Genomic DNA, 23,714 nt, shown 5'->3' with positions numbered 1-23,714 from the left:
GATGGGGAAAGAGCCTGAGCCTTCTGACTCATCTTGATTTGTGGTGTAAACACATCTCCTTTGTGGTGTAAACAAGCTAGACACACACGCCTTTCTTTTGCAAAGGATGTGTGGGGGTGAGCAGACCAGGACTGGCATGGCCACTCCAGGGTATCTTTATGGACACAGGCTCCTTTTAGCTCTCTGGTCACCCTTTCTCGAAATGTGGATCCCATCCTCAAGGTTGACCCATGGTCCAACTTGGCAGCTGATGCTCCAGCCATCACATCTATGCTCCAAGTAGGAAGCAGGAGTAAGGGCCAAAAAAGGGACATGTTGTGTTTGTCCTTCTCTGAAGTTTTCCCAGAAGTCTTGTCCAATGACTGCATATTATCCCTCTTTGCCTCCCCTAGCCAAAGAGAGGCCAGGAAATGTGGTCTTTTGGGTGGGACATAAATACTTGGTATAAAATCAGGGTTCTGTTACTAAGGAAGAGGGAGGAATGTATATTGGGTAGTTAACTGGCAAATTCTGCCCCCTCCACACACACACACATACACACACATGCACACTCACACCTATATACATATACGTATATTGCTCAGTTTCTACTTTTTTTTTTGTAAAGGGGGTAAAATGTGGCCAATATCTAGGGTCATTATACTGCATAACTGCAGGGTACTGTGTAATTGGTGGAGTTGTATAATACACAACCTGTGCATCTGTACATGGCTGCCCTGTCAGTAACCATCTCTCCAGTGTTCCATCTATAAAGACCTATCACGTGAATGCCTGCTGTTTTCCAAAGCTAATGAAATATTTCACTCCCTTGATAAATTGGTATGTTTCCACTCCTGTTTGATTACCAGGAAGCTCAGAGATGAATTTTATATTCAGCAGTAGTAGCTTCTCCTAACCTGGGCTCTCAGGAATAATTATTTACCTCCTCTCCTAATGTTCGGTCCTTGCCTTTTTTCCCCCTTCAATTTAAAAAATTGTGGTAAAAGATACATAACATAAAATTTATTGCCTTAACCATATTTAAGTATATGATTCAGCGGCATTAAGTATACTCACATGGCTGTGCAACCAACCCCACCACCCGTCTCCTGACCTTTTTCATCTTCCCAAACTGAAACCCTGTCCCCTTTCATCAATAACTGCCCATCCCCCTGCCCCCAGCCCCTGACATCTCCCCTTCTACTTTCTGTTGCCATGACTTTGACAACCTCATATAAGTCAGCCCTGTTTATACTTGTTTGATCGGTTGGTCTTTTATGTAAACTTTTATTGCAAGCTGCCTGGGATTCAATTTTTTTTTGAAGCAAGCTTGGCATAAACAAATAAAATCAGGATGGTAGTAATTAGGCACAAGGGAAACACTGAGCAAGCCTAGGGCAGATTTCCTCTATCCCTTCAGGAAATGAGTGTGGCTGAGGAGGTAAACATGACACACTCAGTCTTCACTACTTGTTGGAAAGCTAGATTCCAGAAGAGTGAAAGGCCCACCACATAGAGGCATCAGGGCTTGAACCCAGGACCTGTTGGTCTACAGTCAAATGCTCTACCCCTGAGCTATACCCCCACCTCCTTCTGTCCTTTCAATAAGATACTTCCATAATTCCAGTCTTTCCCAAGCTGTGCTCCCACAGGGGGGTCTCCTGGGGAGCTGCCTGAGCGCCTTCTCTGGGCACCCACCTCCACACCCATCAGAAGCTGCTCTCCATCTCCCATCTGCTCAGGAACCTATGTCTGCCTGAACACCCCTCTTCCCAGGTGATGACAGTGATGATGACAACGAGAGTAACTACTGGGTACCGGAGGGATCCTACTCATTCCCTCCGCATCTAAGATGCTTAATTTCTTTTTTTCTTTTTCTGCATCTCCCGCTCTGTTTTGCTTTCCTTTCCCAGGAACTAAGACCTGGGACTAATCAGAGGCTCTCAGGGCTGGGCTTACCCCAGGGGAGGCACCCGGCCCGCTGGTGGAGAAAGCTGCAGCCCCAAACTTTGAGGGGAGGGGAGCGGGCAAGGACAAGCCCAGGTGTGACAGGCCAGAGGGCCTGGGGGTTGGGCACGGGGTGCTTGCTCTCAAAGAGCCCCTGCTCGGCGGTGATGCATTTCCAGTATTGAGCCAGCGTTGCATTTCTGTTTGAATCTTTCTTGGTTATGCTGTCCTGTACTATCGGGTAGAATTTTCTACTATTGTACTGAGATGATTCTGAAGTGAGATTGGCCTTCCCGGTAGCGGAGGATGGTTCCCAGCTCGCGGGTCTACTAGTAGCTGCTCCCTGTGCTAGAACGTTCAACAAGCTCTCAGGTCGGTCTGTAGGAGGATGTAGGCTAGTCAAGCTCCGACTCCAGACACATGCAAACGAGGTGCTGAACGCGGCCGTCTGCCTTTCTTTTTTAAAAAAAAAAAAAGACTCAAGAGTGTTGGAAAGTGGATGATTTTTTTCCAGGATTATGAACCACTTTGAGGAGCAGAAGCATACGCGTTGCCCACGTCGCATGATTTTCCTAGGATTGATTGCTCAAAGTGAAACGTCGGGCTCGGGACATGGCTTGGTGGGTGATGTGGCTCACGCACCGCTTTCCCACAGGCCCTCCTGGCAGCTGTTCTCCCCTCACGTCCCTCCCCTGCGGTCCCGCAGGTCTCAACACAGACTCTGCCCCTCACCACGGGGCTAACAATCGGCTTCAGAAACGCTAATCCCGAGCAGAAGCTCAGTGTGGTCGTCCGGGTATGGAGCTGGGCTCCCGGACCCACACACCACACCCCGGGGCCACCTGATCTGACCCGGCTCTCCAGACCCCGGAGCCGCCTCTCCAAGCCAGATCCATAGGAAGCAGAATGCCCTCCAGGTTCCCCGGGAAACCGAATTCGCTGTCAGAAGGTTGCTTAGCGAGGCTACAATCAGAGCAAATGGAATCGAGTGCTCTTGAGGGTTTTCTCCTCAGGCCACAGAGCATTTTCATGAATTATTCCCGTTCCAAAGTACTGTCCCTTCTCTAGAGGCTGGAACACTCACACCCTCCAGGGCGGGCGTCTCTGTGTGTCCTCGGCCGCCCCAATAGGTGGCTGAGTCCTGTCACCCCGTCTCCTGAGTGCACGCATCCCTTCCCCATCTCGTGTCTCAACTCTCTGACCTGCTAAGTGTGTATGAATCTTGGTCTCTCTTTTGTGTCCCATCCTGTTGAATGACAGAAATCGAATGACTCAGCTCTGGGGTCCCCCATAGCTTCCCCAGTGCTGTGCCTAAGTTCTGAAGGGGCTTTGGAGTGCCTCAGCCTTCGGGGCGGGTGGGCGTCCGGTCTATCATCTGGTCTTGACGCCAATGAGAGCACCGGGCCCTTCCGATGCCATGCTGGTCCCCTGGACATCTTCTGCTTGGCTCCCTGGGACTGGCCGCCATGCCCGTGTGGCCCTTCCGTGCCAGGGCGGAGCTGGCGGCAGCGCCAGTCTGTATGTGCTGCGTCCACCAGCGCCCAGAGGGCTGAGCATTGACAGTTTGCACCCACAGGCTCATCCCTTGCCTCTGGTGCTAAGGACACAAGCTCTCCCTGGCTGGCTGGGGGCGGGGGCTGGGGTGGGATAGGAGCCAGAGGGGCAGGAAATCTTGGTCACCACCCCACTATGACCTGAACTGTGGGGAGACTCAGCTGTCTCCCCTCCACTGACCCCAGGACCCTCCATCCTTACAGGACAGCTCGTGGAGGGGCCTTCCTGCAAGCTTGTGTTGAACTCTTTCTGCGAATTATCGCTGGCTTCTCGTCCACCCCTGAGCTGGGCACGATTATTATCCCTAAGTTGCAGGTGAAGAAACTAAAGCTTAGAGAAATTCAGGAGCCTAGACAGTCTAACTCTGGGACTAAAGCTTGTGACTGGGTTGTGAGATGTGTTTCTAACGCACAGAGTGAAGCGGGTCTCCGTCTGCGCGGCAGGACTAGCTGAAACACCGGCCAGCTCCCTACTGTGTGGTTTCTCTCCTGAAGTATTTGCGAGATAACGGGGCGTCCCCGTTACTGTCGGCTGTTGGGCTATGATGCAGCTAATGACGTCATAGCTCCCTTTACCGATATTCCCATCTCAAGGAGTCGCTTTGAGGGCTCCTGCTCGAGAACACATCTCTGGGGTCACTTCTGCTGATGGCCAAGCCCATCCGCTGCGTGCTGGTTCCGCTTTCACGCTCACGGGGCGATCTTATCTTCACGTTTTAGGGGTGTCACCAGCCCGCCTAGGCACAGAAGTGGGCGGGTCCTAGGAGCTGGAGGAAAGCACTGCCCCCCACCCTGAATCTCTGGGGAAGCTGAGTCATTTCGCCAATCCCTGAGGCAGGAGCCGCGCTGGCCGGAGGAGCACCGAGCAGCTAGCGCTCGTCGCCGCGTCCACGCACTCGCGACCTCGCTGTGTTGCTAGTGATGCTCCTGACCACGCTAATGAGCCCGAGACCATAGTGATGGTTCTGGAGCGCGCGTCCTTGTTCTCCTTGCTTCTCAGCCAAGTTCCCTTTGAGAAGCCAGCCTAAAAACTAGGGACGTGCTGTATGGTGACTGACATAATATAATAAAAAAAAAATTATAAAAAAGAAAAAAAGAAGTCAGCCTATCTCCACGGTGCTAAGAGGAATGAAGGACGTTGCCCTCCTCACACACCATCGCAGGGCTAATTAATGTATGATACAAACCCTCATCAGAACCAGAAAACGAAAATAGCATTTTTTTTTTAAATGGGGGAGTGTAATTTCCTTCTGTTATATTTAAAAATACTTATCTATGGGAAAGGGATTTTTAATTTTTTATTATGGAAAATCTCAAATATATACAAAAGTAGTGGCATCCATCATTCAGTGTACTGGTCAGCATTCTCCGCAGAGACACAGACGCAACAGAGGGGGTGGCGGTGGACGGAGAGAGAAAGGTTTACGATAAGGAATTGGTTCCCGTGATTGTGGAGGCTGAGATGTCCCGGGATCGCGCATCTGCAAACTCCAGTCCCAGGAAGGTTGGTGATGTGGTTCCAGTCCAAGCCTCCCGTCCTGAGAACCGAGAGGTGCTGCTGTAAGTTCTAGTCTGGGGCAGGAGAGGCCAATGTCCCAGCTCAAATAGGGAGAGAACGATTTGCCCTGCCTCTGCCTTTCCCTTCTGTTCGGACCCTCAGCGGATGGGATGATGTCCGTCGGCACTGGGGAGGGCAACTGGCCTCACTTAGGTTTTTCTGATCCAAATGCTAATCTCATCTGGAAATACCTCACAAGCACACCCCAAAGTCATGTTTATCTAAGTAGCTATGTGCCCTGCGACCCAGTCAAGTTGACACGTAAAATTAACCATCGTATTCAGCTTTAACAACTTGCAACATGGCCAAGCCCATGAGAGATAGAGGCTTGATCAGAGTTCAACTTTTGGCAAGAAGATGTCACAGGAAGAACTTTGTAGAAGGATGCTCCTCGTGTCTGCTTGTTTCTCTTTTTGTGAAATTGGGATTGACTGGCGTGTTGAGGGGTTGTTAACCTCGTCAATCTCCCCGTCAAACATTTATCTCATGGTTTTAGCAGGTGTTGGCGGTACTTGCCGACATCTGTTATGTCGTGAGGAGCTGCAGATGGTTTTACTCCAGTCCTCTGCCTCATCAGCTCAAAATTGGTTCATAAGGAAAGATACCCTTTATTAGCTCTTTGGTTCTGTTGGAATATAGTTAATAGGAAAGGTATAGAACAAATGCTTGATTCTTTCCTTTTATTTATGAATTTTCAGAATAATGAATCGATGCCTTAGCAACCTCCAGATTTGACCAGTGAGAGCTTTAAAAAATATACATATCCTAATGAATTAATGGATTTTTAAATGCATGTTTTATGTGTTTCAATCAATTACACTAATTTTTTCTTTTTGATCCTCAAATAGTCCCACCTTTGGCCCCTGGGCACTTGTTTAATTTGGCTCCTATGTCCACTTAACATGCTTCTACTAGTCTTTGAGAATTTCTGTGTGGGTGAGTGTGAGGGTGTGTGTTTGCACAAGCAAAATGAGCTTGCCAGGCTGGGTGGGCTGCCTTTAAGCAGGCTTCAAGCCCCATCCCACAGATGGACTTGTGTTTGTCTGCAAGGTGGAACAAGGTGGGCCGCACCGGGGAGGTGTTGTCTGGAGCCTCCGGAGCAAGATGGGAAGGACGGGTTCCGGTTACGGAGGAGTCTGACTCGCAGGAGAATACAGCGTCTCGGGCGAGAACTCCAGCAGAACCGGGGAGCGCCAGGGCGCAGGCCTTGGGGTGGGGGAGCCCCACAGGAGCCGCTTGCCTGGAAGAGGCCGGAGCGGGCCTGTCTGAGGAGTGGGCCTCGGTTCTGGGGATTCTGGCAAAACACAGCAGAAAGGGGGAGGACATTCGAACAGACCCATGCTGGATTCCCCACTGCCTTGGGGGGGTGAGACCTTATATAGTTTATTTTTAAATTGTAAATTTTATTTTAGAAAGATAAATACTGAACTCACAGAATTCAGATGATACAATGTTCAAAAAGCACAAAAAGGTATGCTGTGGGACGCAACCGTCCCTCGGGAGGTGAATGGGTGAGTAAACTGAGGTGCGGCCAGACAACAGCACATTGCTCAGCGAGCTCGCGAGCCAGGAGAAGACGTGGAGAAAGCTTAGTGCCTATTCCTAAGTGCAGAAGCCGATCTGAGGAGGCTGCGTACCGTACGGCTTCCCGAGAAAGGCAGAACTGCGGAGATGGTCAACAGTTCAGCGGTCGCCAGGGGTTTTGAGGGTGAGGAGAGATGGACAGGCGGAGCACAGAGGATTTTGGGGGGCGGTGAAAGTACTCTGCGTGATACTGTAGTCGTGGCTGCGTGTCACATTTGTCCGGACCCGCCGGTGGTCACGGTGTGTCACCACATGTGCGTCACTGTCGCAGACGTACCACGATGGTGGGGGGTGTTTACAGTGGGGGAGGCTGGGGTGGTGGAAGACAGGTGTATATGGGAATTTCCTGTACCTTCCTCTCAATTTTGCTGTGAACCTAAAACCAAAAAAATAAAATCTTTTTTTTTTTTTAAAGATTTTATTTATTTGAGAGAGAGAGAGAGCGGGGCAAGGGGCAGAGGGAGAAGCAGGCTCTTTGCTGAGGAGGGGGCCTATTGTGGGGCTCGATCCCGGGACTCCAAGATCATGACCTGAGCCGAAGGCAGACGCTTAACCAACTGAGCCACCCAGGCGCCCCTAAAACCTTTTTTTTTAATTTAAAGATTTTATTTGTTTGAGAGAGACAGAGACAGAGAGCATGAGCAGGGAGGGAGAGGCAGAGGGAGAAGGAGAAGCAGGATCCCCACCGAGCAAGGAGTCCCATGGGGGGCTCGATCCCAGAACCCTGGGATTGTATCCTAGGACCCTGAGATCATGACCAAGCTGAAGGCAGACGCTTAACCGACTGAGCCACCCAGGTGCCCCTAATAAAGGTAAAATCTTAAGAATAAATAAATAGGGATGCCTGGGTGGCTCTGGGATCGAGTCCCACACTGGGCTCCTGGCTCAGTGAAGAGCCTGCTCTTCCCTGTCCCTCTGCTGCTCCCCCTGGTTGTGCTCTCTTTCTCTCTCTGACAAATAAATAACTAAAATCTTAAAAAAAAAAAGAATAAATAAATAGATTTAAAGAATAAAATGTGATAAAGTTATGCAGTCAAGATTCTCCCTCTTACTCATCTGACAAGCCTCCCTCTTCTGGTGCTTGGAGGAAAGCCAGATAAACAGTTTCTTTTCCGACCTTCCACAGTCTGTACGGGAGTAACTAACACTGAGGCTCTCTTGGACTTTATTAATAAACACAAATGGTAGCATAACCTACACACTGCACTTGCTTTTTCATGTCATTTAATAATAATGACATTACTTGCCCGCAACCATTTCTCTCTGTAAGAGAGAGCTCACCTCCAGTCCTTCGAGAAAGGCAATCACAGAGTCAGAGACTCAAAGTCCCTACACGCAGGCCATGCTCTGGGAGCACAGCAGGCTAGAGGGAGCTTTGGGATCACCATAGGGGACTTTGGGATTTGAACCCAGGACCTTGTGATCTGCAGGCAAGTGCTCTAGCCACGAGCTATGCTCCCTGCCTGAGCAAAGGGACCTGCTCAGACTTCTCACGGCCAAGACCCCTGGGAGAACGAGACTTAATGTTTGTCGAACACTTCTAATGTGCTAGAGAAACTATTCTAAGAGCTTTATATGTATGCAATTTAACAACCATTTTTGGTGGTGCTGTCGCCACCATATCACCAATTTTGTGGAGGACGACATTTACACAGGAGATTAAAGCAACTTGTCCCAAATTACAGAGTAAGTGGCAGAATAAGAGTTAGCCAGCACTTCCCTCAAACTCACACGTCATACTCATTAGAAGAGCTTTGTCTTATAAATATTTTTGTGGAAATATTTGTCTTATAAATATTGTGTGGAAGAAATGTACTTTGAGTGGAAGCAAAAAGACAATGCCTATGAAAATCCTGTGACCAAAATACTTACATACTGAGATACAAAAAAAAAATCCAAATACTCTCTAATTAGCATATTTTGCTCCGAGCTTACGGACACCCCAGCACCTGTATCAAAGTGTTTTCAGTAAATATATGAAGGTCTGCGGAGCAAATTGAAGGTGGTCGTCCAGGGCCCGGCAATCAGTGGGTTTCCTGCCCCTTCCCAGGGCCACCTGCCTTCCGCGGTCTCTTTTCTGTAACTGGGGGAGCAGCCCACCCCACTGTGGAGAGCAAGAGGAGCCTCTCTGTACCCTGACCAGCACACCCACACCCACCTATCCCCTCGAAACTGCCAGAAACCAACGAGGCTTCCCCCGCTCAGGAGTGCCCACCATCTTACAGGTGGCTGGTCCCGATGGACAGATGCTTTAGGAGGAAAGTGCCCACCAGATTTCAAAGAGTCCAAAAGTCCCACAAAACATAAAATATCTCATTTATAAATGTTTCATTGATTAATGTTGAAATGATAATGTTTTGGATCTATTGCACTAAAATACGAAAATCAGTGTCACCTATTTCTTTTTATTTTATTAATATTTTTAAAAATGTCCCACCTTTGTTGAGATATAATTGACATTGAACATTGGATTAGTTTAAGGTGTACAACATGATAATTCAGTATTTGTATATACTGTGAAATGAGCACCACAATAAGTCGACATCCTCCATCACCTCATATAGTTATATATATATCTAATTTTTTCTTGAGGATGAGAACTTTTGAGCTGTACTCTCCTAGAGGCGCCTGGGTGGCCAAGTTGCTTGGGCACTGGTTCAGGTCATATCTCTGGTGGGGAGCTCAGCTCCAGGGCCGAGTCTGCTTGGGATTCTCTCTCCCTCTGCCCCTTCCCCTACTTTCTCTCTCTCTGTGTCTCAATAAAATCTTTTAAAAAAATCTACTTCCTTAGCAACTTCCAAATACACAACACGGTATTATTAGCTTTCACCAGCATGCTGTACCTTACATCCCAGGACTTCATTATAACTGGAAATTTGTACCTTTGACACTCTTCACCCACCCTTTTTTTACTTTATTTAAAGTGGCTAACGGCAAATATAAACTTAGACATACAGCTTGGGTACTATATCTGGGCTGGCACTGCTGACCTCGGCTGTGACCCAGGAGCCCCCTCGCATGGGCTATTTCCCCAGTCTTGGCCCTGCAGAAGGGGGTTGACAGGGGTGGGCAGGATAAAACACACAGCACATACAGGGGGCACCCAGATTTGAACTGGGGACCTCTTGATCTGCAGTCAAATGCTCTACCCCTGAGCTATACCCCCAGGCACATATGCTATGCCTCATGCACGCTCTTCTACCCACACAGCCGCAACTGGTCCTGCCGGCCTCCACAGCCTCTGCGGCCTCCTGGCCTCCAGCTTCCTTCCGAACCGGTCTTTCTGCTCTGAAAGTCAGTTCACTCTCTTCCCTGAGTTAGGTGGATCGATGGGTCAGGCTCCCGTGGCCGGTGGCAGTAGAGGTTCAGGGACCTCTCCTTATCTGGACGCTGAATCCCAGGCCACCTGGGGCCCCTCCCCATGCTCTGAACTAGGTCTGAGAGCACCTTTCTCCCCTTTGTCCTCCTTCTCCTCCTCTTCCTGCTGTTTCCTGGTGTCACTCAGGGCCCTTGGCTCTGCTCTCCTCTCCTAGTCCCCGAGACCTCGTGGGCCTGTTACTAAATCAAGTATTGTCTTCCCCCAAACTAACTCCTGGCCTGAGCTGTGAGTGGGAGACCAGGCCAGTAAATAAAACAGAACAGGTGAGGCAAGCTCTGAGAACTGTGAAAATAACAGGAGCAACACTGGAGGGCTTGTCCTGGAAATAAGAGGACATCTACTAAAACACACGACTGAAAACAGCCAAAGGCCAGACAGAACACTGGAATCCCAGACCTGGGAAACCGCCATGGTAGAGTCACAGTGTAATAAAATAATGACAAATGTTTAGCCAGCGTCATTATGTTCATGACAATCCCATACCATAGGGGCTATGATTGTTAACCCATTTTACAGATGAGGAAACTGAGGTGCCCAGATCTCACCTAAGTAATCCAATGCACAGTGATTAGTAAGTGGGGTTGCAAACCCAAGCTGTCTAGCTCGCCCACACGCCTCACCACCGGGTTGTACTGCCTGATAGCTTCCGTGGTCCTAAATGTACGGGGAAAGGAAAGGCCATTTATGTAAATTATGCTGGGAGAAATCAGTTGGCCATTTGGGAAAAATTATTGACGTAGCAACCAAGTTTCTCTTTGTGTATCAAAATAAAGTCCAAGTGGATTAAAGCATGATGTATAAATAAATAAAAGTAAACGAGTATAGACGAATATCTAACTGACTTAGGAACAGCAAGGAAAGCGTCCCAGTGGGAGAAACCCCAACAGAAAATAGCAATAGATTTGGCTAATAAGCATTTAAAGTTTAGGTAGGTGGACAAAATCAAAAGGTTAATAGCAATTTGGGGAAATATTCTCATCACTTATGATAGACAAAATATTACAAATTAATATCCTTCACATGTAAAGAGCCCACATATAGTGACAAAGACCATCGAGGAGGTGTTCAATCTCAGTAAATCAGAATAAATCTTAGTAAAACCAAAGAAATACAAATTAAAACAACATTATAATATTTTACATCTAACAAATTAGAAAAAAAATTTCTACAATAAAATGTATTACTTTCACAATCAGAAAAACCAATAAATATTACAAATTTAAGAATATTCCTTCTAGGGGCGCCTGGGTGGCACAGTCGTTAAGCATCTGCCTTTGGCTCAGGGCGTGATCCCGGCGTTCTGGGATCGAGCCCCACATCAGGCTTCTCCGCTGGGAGCCTGCTTCTTCCTCTTCCACTCCCCCTGCTTGTGTTCCCTCTCTTGCTGGCTGTCTCTCTCTTTGTCAAATAAATAAATAAAGTCTTTAAAAAAAAGCAAAACAATGTTCCTTCTAGGGGAGCCTGGTCGCTCAGTTGGTTAAGTGTCTGACTTCTGATTTTGGCTCAGGTCATGATCTCAGGGTCCTGGAATCGAGCCCCGTATCAGGCTCTGTGCTGGGCAAGGAGACTGCTTAGGATTCTTTCTCTCCCTCTGGCCCCTCACCCTGCCTCCCCTCCCCCCGCCCCACCACAACACGTGCTCACTCTCTAAAAAAAACCCCAAAAACTATTCCCTTCTAGTAATTGCAAGCAATACCATTTCCTATTGACATAATTAATAAGTAATTGCTTATTACTTATTCCATTGATTCAAGAGAATCAATGGAATACTAAATTGGGAAATATGTGTTATAATTTACATATAACTCATTTAAGCTTTTGTAGAAGTTTCTTCCATTTTGAGGATGAGGACAGAGCCTCAGAAAGTTTCCAAGAGACTCAATTTCAAGACCTCCTGGGTCCAAGTCCATGGCTATTTCCATGATACCACACTTCTGCCATCCGTTTGTGTGAAAGGTTGGGTAACTGGAAGAACATAAGGGTGCAATCCCTGGGGGTCTGTAAGACTTACCACCTCGGCCGCCATCTTGTCCCCCGCTGTGCTAGGATGTGTGTCAACCTAAGATATTAATAACGGCTCAGATATGTTGAGTGTTTAGTACGTTGAAGGCACAGCTCATACCTCTTCCCACTTAATCCTCCCAAGGACCCTTTGAGGTGGGTACAATTATTCTCTCCTGTGACATAGCTAAGATGACGATGACCCCCATTTTGTTGATGAAGAAACAGAAACTAGAGGGTTTTAAAGAACTTTCAGTCATGTAACGAATACTTAGTAAGCACCCACTCCATTCCAGATTCCAGTCTAGCACTGAGTGAGGGCTCAGCAGAGAACAGGGCAAACAAGGTCTCTGCCCTCGAGGAACGTATGTTCTGAGAGGTGTGGGGTGACAGACAAGAGCAAAAGGAAGCAGATCATTGCAGACACGGAAAGCACCATAGGAACATGGAGCAGGGTGCCGTGATGGAGGATGACGGGGGCGAAATGGGACGCTCAGGGAAGTGACGACTCGAGCCCAACCCGGTCTGGATGATAAGCCAGTGGGCCAAATGTGAACGCAGAGCGTTCCTGGCAGTGGGTGCAGACCTGCAGGGGCTCTAAGGCAGGACAGAGGAGTGCGACCAGTGCCAGTGTGGCTGCAGCAAAGGGCCAGAGTGGGACAGGGGTTCAAGTCGAGGGCAGCAAGGGGGGGCAGGGTCTAGTGGTGGGTTTTATTTCATGTACCACGGAGGGAAGGGCGCAGCCTGGACTAAGTGCAGATTGTCTCCGCCCCTGTCCGTGGGCCACCGCCTCTGAGACCCTCTTCGTGGGCTCTCTGCAGTGGACTCAATCCAGGGCCTGCTGTGTCAGGCCTGTCGTATTGCAACAGGCATCCCATGTCAGCTTGTAAGTCCCCTTGGCCATGAATTTAGGTTTGTTATTGTTCATTCAGTCCATCCGGCAACTGTCCTTGTGGGGGCAACTTTCTAGTGGAGGAGGCACATGCGTCCCTCAGGAGACACGCTGTCACTCAGGTACTCCTTCAGTGGTGACTGTGATGAGTGCCATGCGCCCAGACACGGGGCGGCGTGACCCTAGTCTGTGGGGCTCTGGAAGGCTTCCCCCAGGCAGTGGCGTCTCTATCACGCCTTACAGGACAAAGGGAAATTAGGCAGAGACGAGTGGCCCAGGAGGACTGTGCAGTTGAGGTGGAGGCCTGTGCAGAGAGCAGAGAGAAGGCCAGGATGCCGGAGTCAGGGGACACAGCCTCCTGAGGGTTGAATAGGGTCCCGCCAGATTCATGTGCTTCCAGGAACCTCAGAATGTGGCATTATTTAGAAATATGGTCATTGCAGATATAATTAAGATGGGGTCATACCAGATTAGGGTGGGTCCTTAATCTAATCCGACTGTTGTCCTTACAAAAGGAGAGCCACCGAGATAGAGACACACGGGAACACCACGTGCAGACACACACGCAAGGAAGACGCCATGTGATCACAGAGGCAGACACTGGAGTGGAGCGTTTACAAGCCAAGGGAAGCCAAGGATCGCTGGCAACCGCCAGAAGCTAGAAGCGAGGAACAGATTCCCCCTCAGCTTCTGTGGTGTGAAGCCTCCCGATCTGGGGTACTTTGTTACCGCAACTCTGGGAAACTGATACACAGCCCAAGATAGGGCTGCAGAGCTAGGCAGGGCCAGCTGGGCCCTGTCGGGATTCTGGATTTTACCCTGAGAGCAATGGGGAACCACTGCTCTTAGGGTGACAAGCAAAAAACAGACCACGGTCAAATCTGCATTTTCAGAGGATCCCTCCGGCTGCTCAATGTCTCAAAGCCTTCGAATCCATCGAGAGTCAGGCACCACGAGGACCCAGCCCCGGCTCCAAAGCCTTGCCTGGTCACACGGAACCACACACGCTGTTCCTCAAATGCCAGGGGACTGTTCACCTCCCTCCCCTCCGCTACAGGAGCCAGCCCTCCTGGTTCCGGTTCCCAGCCCGGCCTGCAGGTACCCGATCTGCCTCCCGCAGACAAGCACGAGCTGCGGGCATTCTGGAAAAAGGTTTGGCAATATGCATCAAAAGCTTTAAGAAAAAAAAAAAAAAGAAAGTCCATACCCTTTGACAGGGCAATTCCACCTCTAGGAAATAACTGGACCAATATTTGAAAATGTATGAAAGGACAAACAAGTCCAGCCCATCGTCAGGGCGCTTCTCAGGGTCCGCCTCCGCGCGCTGCAAAGACATCTGCCTCAGGCTTCACCGAGTCGAGCCTGCGGACAGTGGACAAAGGAAGCGCCGCCCGCGACAGCGTCCCTCGGCCTGCAGCTCGGGGGCGGCTCGGGGGCCAGCCGGTGGCCCGCGGCGCCCCGCACCTCCCTTCCCGCTCTCCCCCGCACTGCTGCGGGCCTCCGGGGCGGGGCCCGTCTCTGCGCCCCCGCCGCGCGGCGAGCGCCGAGGCCTCGCCTTTGTGTTCGCGCCCGATCTGCACAAAGAACGGGCCCCACGAAGCTCGGGGAACGGGGCTGGGCGGGCGGGGCGCGCGAGACGAGAACCCCAGAAAGGGCTGGCCCAGGCGGCGCAGGCGGTGCCTCCGGGGCGCCCCGGAGGGAGAGACCCCCGGCTCTGGGGACGGCCCCCTGGTGAGCGCGCGGCTGCCGCACGGCTGCCGCCCGCGCCACCACCGAGAGGCCCGCCTTCCTAGAGCGGTCGCGGGCGGCCAGGTGCGCGCGGCGGCCTCCGGGCTCCGGCCGGCAGGGGGCAGCATGGCCGCGGCAGCCCCACGTGGCGGGGACGCGGGCAGAGAGGGTTCGGGCAGCGAGGCCGAGGGCCCGGGCCGGCCCCGGGGGCACTGGGCGCCTCCCGCGGCTGCGCGGGCGACAGCTCGGGCCGAGGGATTTTAAAAATTCAAGTCATTAAAAATTAAATGTACAAAACTTATATATACATTTATTTAAAATAAATCGGTAGAAATAACGTCTTAAAATGAAAAACCGCGGCTTTCCCGCAGCTCCATCAGCTCGCAGCACGGCTTGCCGCGCCGGTCCCCGTTTCCCAGGGGCGCGCTCGGAGCCCAGGCTGCCGCGGAGTAGAGGAGGGCTCGGGTGGGAAGGGCAGGAGCGGAGGCCTGCGCGGGGGCTGGGCGCGCGGCGCGGCGGGGCCCGGGGCGGGTCCTCGGGGCCGGGGTTGGGGGGCGCGCGGTGGGAGCGCCCGTCCCGGGCCCGCCTCGGCCGTGCGGGAGCCGAGCATGCGGCCGCGGAGAGCAGGACGGCGCCGCGGAGCCGGCCGACTGGCAGCCGGGGAGCCTCGGCGGCGCCGCCGGCCTGTGCAAACAGACGACGACAACTACAGCTCACAGCCGGCCGCGGAAGGGGGAGGGCTCCCCGGCTGCCAAGGAGATGCCAGCCGCTCCCTCTCCCCGCGGCCCAGCTCTGCTGCCTGCCGGCCCGCGGGCTCTGCAGGGACTAGGGTGACCCTCCTCCCGAGGCAGGGCGGCCCTGAGGGTTTCTGTCGTCGCCCTGGGCACCCCGCGACCGCGCTGGCAGGATTCGGCAGTGACCCTGGGGCTCTACCTAATGCTGGGGCTGACATATTGCAGGGAATGATAAAACACTTATCTTTGAAAGATTGTGGCTTAGCTTTAATGAAGAAAATGGTCTGCATCCCAACGGGGCAGAGACTGGGGTGTTGACCTGTGTCTCTTCCTGCAGAGAGTCACCTGTGGCCCCTAAACCCCATCACTTCACGCATTGAGTCCCTCGCTTGGGTCAGCCCGGGGAGCTCAGGGGAGCCCAGGGGAGCCCCGAGGAGCCGGGTGACCCTCCAAGCTGCCCTCAGCCCTGTGGCGGGGTCCAGGGTCCCGCAGGCGCCATTTGCCCCCGGATCTCGTCTCGCCTTCGCAATGTAGGCGGTTGCGGTAAAAATAACTTCGGGGATCCTTGCAGCTCCGACAGGGCTTTTCTGGCCATCTGTGCTAGTTCCCCCTGCCTTCCAGGGATTCTTGGAGAGCGTCACCTCCCTGGATTTCACTGCAACTCGCCGCTGTCTGGTGAGAACATCAGCCCAGCGATGCGGGGGTTACAGAGTAGAAATGCGAACACCCCCAAAGGGAGAAACTCAAGAAACCCCCTGTTGTATCAGAGAACGAAGTGCGCGTGCGATGTGTCGCTGATACATGAAACACAGAGTTTGGACTGAACTGAGAAGCCGAAGTGAGGGTGAAGGGATGTCAGAGACCCCCAGGGCGGCCCCAGGGCCTGGGAGGGCGCCGCACGTGGGCCCAGGCCGACCCTCGGGTGCTGCTCCACCAGGGCCCGCCTCCAGGTATTTCCCCCGCTTACCTTCCGAAGACGGTTTTACTTTCAACGGAATTCTGGGGCTGAAAACAAAAGCCTGAAAACACCGACGGATGAAGCGCAGAGCGTTTGGCTGATCATTGTAAATGGAATGAGGATGCTGTGTCCTTCATCTGAGATTCTAAAATATTATAGATTTCCTTTCTACCAATTTAGTTTCTTCCAAGGAATCCACTTCATTTCACAGGTGTGGAGGTGGTTAAAGTCCTCACACTGGGTGATAAATAAAATTATTTCTTCTTCCATTTACAGAGGAGACTTGATACCTTCTCTTGAAGAAATAAAAGGCTCATTCAATTTTAAGATCAACTTTTATTGTTTGGAACTCAGAAATTCCTTTCACAGAAAAGAATAACAATGCTATTTTCTTTTGGGAGAGAAGGGCTTTAAATTAAATTCTGAAATTCCATTTTGCGATTATTACATACTAATGGGAGTTCATCTTTTTGGTAAAATGAACACCCGAGCATGTTTGTATGCCGTTTATGCTCATTCCAAGACTCTAAAGAGCTGGCACAGTTTCGGGCAAGAAAAATGTGTCTATTTCTTCTCAATATGTCTACTGTTGGAATTAAATATACTGGAGATTGGTGTAATTTGGTCTGGATATTGACTTGCTTTTTTAGCAGTGCTCTGAAATGTTTGAGGTTTCATTTTTTTCCCCCAAACCTATTTCAAAATGTATTACAGACCTTTGGCTTTAGTAAATCATCAATTAACTCGAGCTAAGGAAACCACCGCATTCGAGTGGGAAGGGAATAATAATAATAACTTTGGTTGGATATTTGTTATTAAATTGTTCAAGGGGTTACTGTGCAAACCAATTTACTGCTTTTGCTTTTGGACAAAATTAATGTGACTTTTAGGGATGACGATTAATCCAAGTAAGACAATACACATATAAACATTTTATCTTAGATTTTAGAATTCGTATAAGTAATTTGCCCACAGAATATCTGAGTGTGGAACCATGTGGCTCATGGATCATACCTTCAGCGGGAGAATGGCAAAAGTCACGTTTCATAACCTGTTTAAATTTCTGCTGAATTTAGCTTAAATTCCAATCAATTTCTAGTGGTGCTCCTGCCTCATAGCCGACTTATTTTGAGAGCCTGGCTATTATTTTACAAAGAGAAGCAGGGAGTTTCGTTCTCGTGGTGGTGGTGGAAGGGATGCTGTAGGCCTGGAAGACGAGAGTGTGATTTTATTAGCACGTGCATTTTCTCTGTGATAAGCTCCCTCACTCAGCTCTTCCCTGGGAAGCAAACGGCTTGTTACGGCCTGACTTCAGAAAGAAACAGAAGGGGAGGCCCTGGCCTTCACACATAGCTCTCTTCCCAAATGCCTGAAGCAGGAGAGGGGCTCATTTTAAAACAGGGGCTAGGGGCGCCTGGGTGGCTCAGTCGGTTCAGCAGCAGACTCTAGATTTTGGCTCAGGTCATGATCTCAGTGTCACGGGACTGAGCCCCGAGTTGGGCTCTGCACTCAGCGAGGAATCTGCTTGAGGTTCTCTCTTTCCCTTTCCCTCTGCCCCTCCCCCTGCTCTCCCTCCCTCTTTCTCAAGTTAATAAACAAATCTTCAAAAAATAAAAAATGGGGACTAGCTGGGTGGCCCAGCCACCGAGGCACCCAGCCCCTCTATGCATGGCCCCTACAATCCCGCAGGTGAACTGGGCCTTCCCGGGGGGCTGGGCTGCCCTGGGCTGGGCCTGGCCCGCCAGCAAGCAGTCAGCTTTCCTCAGTGCCCACGGGGAAATCAGAGAGAAAGAGTACTCTTTGCCTTTTTAAATTAAGGATCCACGTGGAAGAAATTGGGAGGCAGTACATAACAGCAGTTAACAGCACCCACTTTGGGTCCCACATACTTGGGTCTCGATTCTGGTCATGTGAACTTGGGCTCATTGCTTTACCTCTCTGAACTTCATCTGGAAAAGGGGGGACGAATACCGATTTCACAGGTCATCACAGGATAAGATGAAATGAAAGCATTCACTTGGCACAGTGCCTGGAACCTGGTAAGACCCAATGAATCGTGGTGATTGTTATGGGCCCTGATGACCTCAAGGCTGGGGCTCATCGCTCACCGGAAGTTCTTGTGTAAGGCCACCGTCAGTACTAGATTTAATTTTTCTCTTCGTTTCCTTTTCCTTCCTTTCTTCTCTGCTTTTCTTTCTTTAAAAAAAAAATTATTTTAGCCTGGAGTTACCTCGTGTAGAAAGTAGAAATAAAAGCGTTAGATTCTATTGTATTTTAACTAACAATACTCACGTCAAGGAACCCAACTAGAAGTGGTAAATGCAGAATTGATTTTTTAAAAATTTAAATCTAGACATTCTCACCATGCCTGGGAAGCAGTGAGAGGCTTCAGTAGCCAAACGGCTTTCCAGAGCTGGAGGAGAGGCCTTGGCCTGACTCACCGTTGCCCTGGCAACAGTAGGGCCCGGAGGCCTCCGTCCCTGATCCCTTAATCTGAGGAGCCTCCATGACTGTGCCCCGGGGAAGGTCTCCCACAGACACCTGGCGGGTTATAGCTACCCTGACAGAGAAGGGATGGAGGTGGGGCTCTTTCTGCGAAGACAGCGGCCCGAATGTGTCTGTGACGGTCCTAGCTTTCCAGACCCCACAGGCCTGGTCTAGAGGACAAGGCCACAGAGTCTTCACCGGATTCCAAGCGCTGTCAAGGCAGTAGATGGCTTCCTAATCCCTCCCTGTTCCGCCAAGGAGCCCACTACCATGCTTTGCACACAAATGGAGCTTCCTAAGTACCTGGGGCTGTAGGACAACGAGCACCCCCGGGGCCCTGGACCCAGGCCCTGCTCCAACGGCTGCCCGCACCCCCCCCCCCACACAGCTGAAGGAGGAGGCAGCGCAATGCCACAGACTTGACCCTGAGGCCTTTTTTGCCTCGAAAATTCTTTTTTATTCTCTGTTATGCTCATAATGTTTGCAAATACATGGCTCAGAGCATCTTCTGCTCAGTAGATATACTCTTTACTCAAAATTTGTCTTAAATCTGAGGATAAAATGAAACAATCTGAAAGAAGTGCTGGCTTTCCGGGGCACCCGGGTGGCTCAGTCGCTTAAGTGTCTGCCCTTGGCTCGGGTCATGATCCCGGGATCAAGCCCTGTGTTGCTTGGCAGGGAGCCTGCTTCTCCCTCTCCCTCTGACTGCTGCTCCCCCTGCTTGTGCTCTCTCTCTGTCAAATAAATAAAATATTAAATAAAAAAAAAAAAGTGCTGGCTTTCCTTTTCCAAGAGCCATTCGGGTCCCAGGGAAAGAACGTTGCAGTCAAGCACATGGGTTTTGGAGACAATAAGACCTGAGTTCGAATCCTGACTGTACCATTTGGTTGCTGTGTGACTTTGGGGCTACGCTCTGAGCCTCAAGCTCTTCACCTATAAAATGAGATAATGTAAAATCTCTAAAAGTAAGAAGCATTCGATTAATGGCAATTACTCTTTCTGGCACACAACTCCGTGGGGCCAATGGCACCTGGCAACATAGCAGTTTGAAAGTCTGGCCTTCTAGTTAAGGGCACCCTAAGCAAGCACTGTGAAAGGGGACCCGATCCCCAGAAAGGCGGCGTGCTGCCCACTCTGGCTTGTGGCTGAGAGGTGTGTAAATCCCTGTCCACTCTGACATCGGGGCCAAGATGTAGCTGTCCGTGCGCTTTGAACGTCCTCACCCCGAAACACCTTCCTGCTTCTGCCTGTGGGGGAATCTCCTTCTCAGAGATTCATTCTTCCGGGAGCCAGCGCTGGCCCGCTGCCTACCTGCACGCCTGTGTTTACTAAATAAATCGTCTTTAGCTATGAGCTAGTAATGAGGTTAGCGAACTTTTATCGAGAACTTAGCACGTGCCAAGGTCTTTGCTCTCTATTTATTCGGCGTGTTCCTGAAGCCTCCGAACAATGACAAGCTTATTATCTTCACTGAAGAGATGACGAGGTTGACGTTCCGTTAATGAACTGGTTCAAGGCCACACAACTGTCAAGCTTAAATCCACATGTTAGACTCCAGAGTCAGTCTACGCTTTAGTGACCATCCGCTGACAGCTGCTGGCCTCTGATGCCACGGAGATTATGGCGGACGGGAAGTGAGCATCACGGTGGGGCCAGGGAGTCGGGACGAGTGGAGGACACCTTGGAATACGGGGCCTTTTGGGGGGAGAGGCATGAGGAGGGGGATAGAGCCAAGGAAGGGAAGGTGGAGTCACCGAGAAGCCCCGACAGCCCAGCTCCACACAAGAAGTGCCAGTCTCTGATTATATTTAATCCTTTATAACCAGATTTCCTAGGAAAGGAAAGGCTCACCATTCCCAAGTGGCCTGCGACGCCCCGAGGATGTCCTGGTAATGGTGTGTAACAAAGTCATTGCGAGCCTCCCCAGACCACGGGGGTATTCTTCTCAAGCGTGAACATCTCCTGCATTCTCTGGTCTGCAAATTCCCGGACTCCAAGGATCTCCAAAATACCCCTGCTAACATCTCTTCCAGGCTTCCAATATCCTGGTGTGGCAAAGGACCATTTCCTCTGTCGTCGCTGCAACCTCCAGCCACCAGTTCCACGGCCTGTGGCAGGCTCACCCAGATGGCTGACCACGGCACATTTCCGGCCCATCAGCCTATCTCCTGCCACACCGCCAACTGCCTCACGCCTCTCCCCTGCTCAGCAATGGTTTCCCACCAAACTCCTCAGTCGTGAGAGATCCTAGATCCAAGACCCTCTCTGCATGCCGAGTCTGCTTCAAGCCAACCTTCTTCTTGGTTTTCTACACAAACCCTTTCTCCAGTTCCGTGGGTTTCATCAGTCACTGCTTCTTAACAGAGGAGCCCATTTTCCACACTCCCCCCTTTAAGAATCCCTGAACCGAGAAGGCCTTGCCCATTTTTCTCATCTGTGGAACCTTCCCCAGCCCACAGGATTGGCTTTGATGCCACCCCACCCCCCCAGAGAAGGGGTTCTGACTTCTCCAGGCTCCTCCTCCTGTGGTCGCAGAGCATCAGTCCTGCGTTTGGCACCTCAAGTTTACTTCGCAGAGTCTAACTGCCTGCTCCCGGATGGGGTTCTGCAGCCCAGGACCCAGACTGGCCTGACCAGCCCCCCTCCCCAGCCCCGGCCGCCACCCCTCCTCCGGCTGCTTGCGCTCATGTCCTACCAGCCTTGCAGAAAATTTTCAGTGAATGGAAAAGCCCCATCCTTTCAAATGTGAGCATCACTTCCCCTCTGTGTGCGTCTTTATAAAGGAAGGGGTTGGTGACCTCCTGGTCTCTTCAGAGTCAATAATATGGCACGTTCTCTCCTCTCCGCCCTCAGACTCATGACTTCATCTGCTCCCTTCAGCAGTTCTTGTCTCCCCAGCTCTTCTGTTTTCTGCCCAAGTCTGGCCTCCCCAGGTTCCGGATTGAGCCCGGCCCTCCGCCAGCCTCCAGGAATTGTCTCTTCTGATCGCCTGAATTCCCTCTGGGTCACTGCCAAGCCCAGGAGCAGGGTGGAGGCCGCTCGGTGGCCAGTGTCATGGGTCTGCAGTTTCTCTCGCAGTGCCTCACTGGAGGGGCCACTGGAGCCCGAGGGCGCAGTCATGCACTTCACAAATTCAAAGAGTAGCTTTGGGACAACAGACACATAAAAAAAGGTCTGACCGGAGCATTTTGTGGTTTCCCCAACGACTGGCAGCAGCGGCCTCTGCACCCCTTCCCTACCCCTCCCTGTACCCCTGGCCATGCCACCGCCCTGCTGCTGCATTTCAAGCTGGGCGGGAAGTCGGCCTGGTCCTGAGGGAAGCCGCAGATTTGCCGTATAGTCGTCTCTCCAGCCCATTCCAAACCTGTCAACTCTCCCCGACCATCCTGGTCAACTGGGCCCTACTCCTCCCTGAACGCCCCCTGTCCTCCCCGCACCTCACGTTCGCGGACCCCGCGGCGGGGAGCGTCTGCCCTTCCGTACGCCAATTCACTACTTCAATCTCGGCAGCCCTGTCTCCTTCTCGATCTTACAATCGGTGGGATGGGCGCCCCCTCCGCCGCGTAACACAGGGAATGAGCACAGAAGAGGGGCTCCACGGAACCTGTCCACTGACACTAGGCACAGATCCCTCGGCCACCTTCTCAACCCCCCTTCAAAACCAAACAAAAACGGCAAACAGGAAACGCTCGTCTTTTAAAAATTACTCTATTATTATCAAATAGAACCACAGTATTCAAAAGGTAATTATAAAGTTCTATTTCCCAACTAAGTGGCCCTGCACCGCCCCTCCGAGTGGCCGGCGGCCAAATCACTCCCCCCGTGCTGATTGGTTTCATCCATTTTATTGTCAAGGAAATTAACAGCCCGAAGGGGTTCCCCAGGTCCGCGCACCCCCCCTTGGGGTCCCCCCGGTCAACACGGCAGCAAGCGACCTGGTCTCACTACCCCCGTGTCCTTGGGAGTTGGGACGAAAGGAGAAGGGGGGGCTCACAGCAAAGGGGCTGGGGGCGCCCCGGCCCCGCCTGCCCGGCTCGGGCCTCGCATCGGCCGGGCAACTGTCCGGGGGTCGGGCCTGGCCGCGCGCCGGGCGGCGCACCTGGCCGGGCGGTGGGCCTGAGCACCCTCCCCCCACCCCGGGGCGGCCTGCAGGCACCTGCCCGCCACCAGCTCGGGAGATGGGCGCGGGCAGGCCCGGCGTGCCCCTTCCGGACTGCATAGGGTTCCCAGAGAGGGTTTCTTCCAGACCCGAGCCCGAGGCCCGGCCGGGTCACCCATCCAGCCCCGCGGAGGTGGGGCAGCAGGGAGTGGAAAGGAGGGTTCCCCCAGCAGGCGGCACGGGGGCCGACGATCCACAGGCAGTGCGTGGGGGCCAAGGCGAAGCCGCCTTACCTGCCTCGGTCCAGGGTAGAGGCCCCGGGCCCCTGCTGACGTCTGTCCGTCTCTCTCCCTGGAGCAGAGGGGATCGTGATCAAAACCGAGGAGCAGGAGGAGGAGGAGGAAGAGGAGGAGGAGGACGAGCTGCCGCAGCACTTGCAGGCCCTCGGGCAGCTGTCCGGGCGCTACGAGGCCAGCATGTACCCGACCCCGCTGCCCGGGGAGCTGTCCCCCGAGGGCGAGGAGAGCCCCCCGCCGCTGCAGCTGGGCAAGCCGGCCGTGAAGAGGCTGGCGCCGCCGACGCACGGGGAGCGGCACCTGGGCGACAGCCGCGGCTCGTCGAGCCAGCAGCAGCGGAACCGGCGCGGCGAGCGGCCCTTCACGTGCATGGAGTGCGGCAAGAGCTTCCGGCTGAAGATCAACCTCATCATCCACCAGCGCAACCACATCAAGGAGGGGCCGTACGAGTGCGCCGAGTGCGAGATCAGCTTCCGCCACAAGCAGCAGCTCACGCTGCACCAGCGCATCCACCGCGTG

At 52.0% G+C, this 23,714-nt stretch overlaps 1 non-coding gene across 1 annotated transcript; it reads right to left on the bottom strand.

Annotated features, from left to right (window-relative positions):
- Positions 1-9,715: 9,715 nt before the first annotated feature.
- On the bottom strand, positions 9,716-9,787 carry TRNAC-GCA. Its single transcript has one exon. It is a non-coding gene; the product is annotated as a tRNA-Cys (tRNA).
- Between the last annotated feature and the right edge of the window lie 13,927 nt (positions 9,788-23,714).

The sequence above is a fragment of the Ursus maritimus genome, unplaced genomic scaffold (assembly GCF_017311325.1).
Source record: "Ursus maritimus isolate PB19 unplaced genomic scaffold, ASM1731132v1 scaffold_3, whole genome shotgun sequence".
NCBI lineage: Eukaryota > Metazoa > Chordata > Mammalia > Carnivora > Ursidae > Ursus > Ursus maritimus.
The sequence above is the reverse complement of the archived record's forward strand: the minus strand, read 5'-3'. Positions and strand labels throughout refer to the sequence as shown.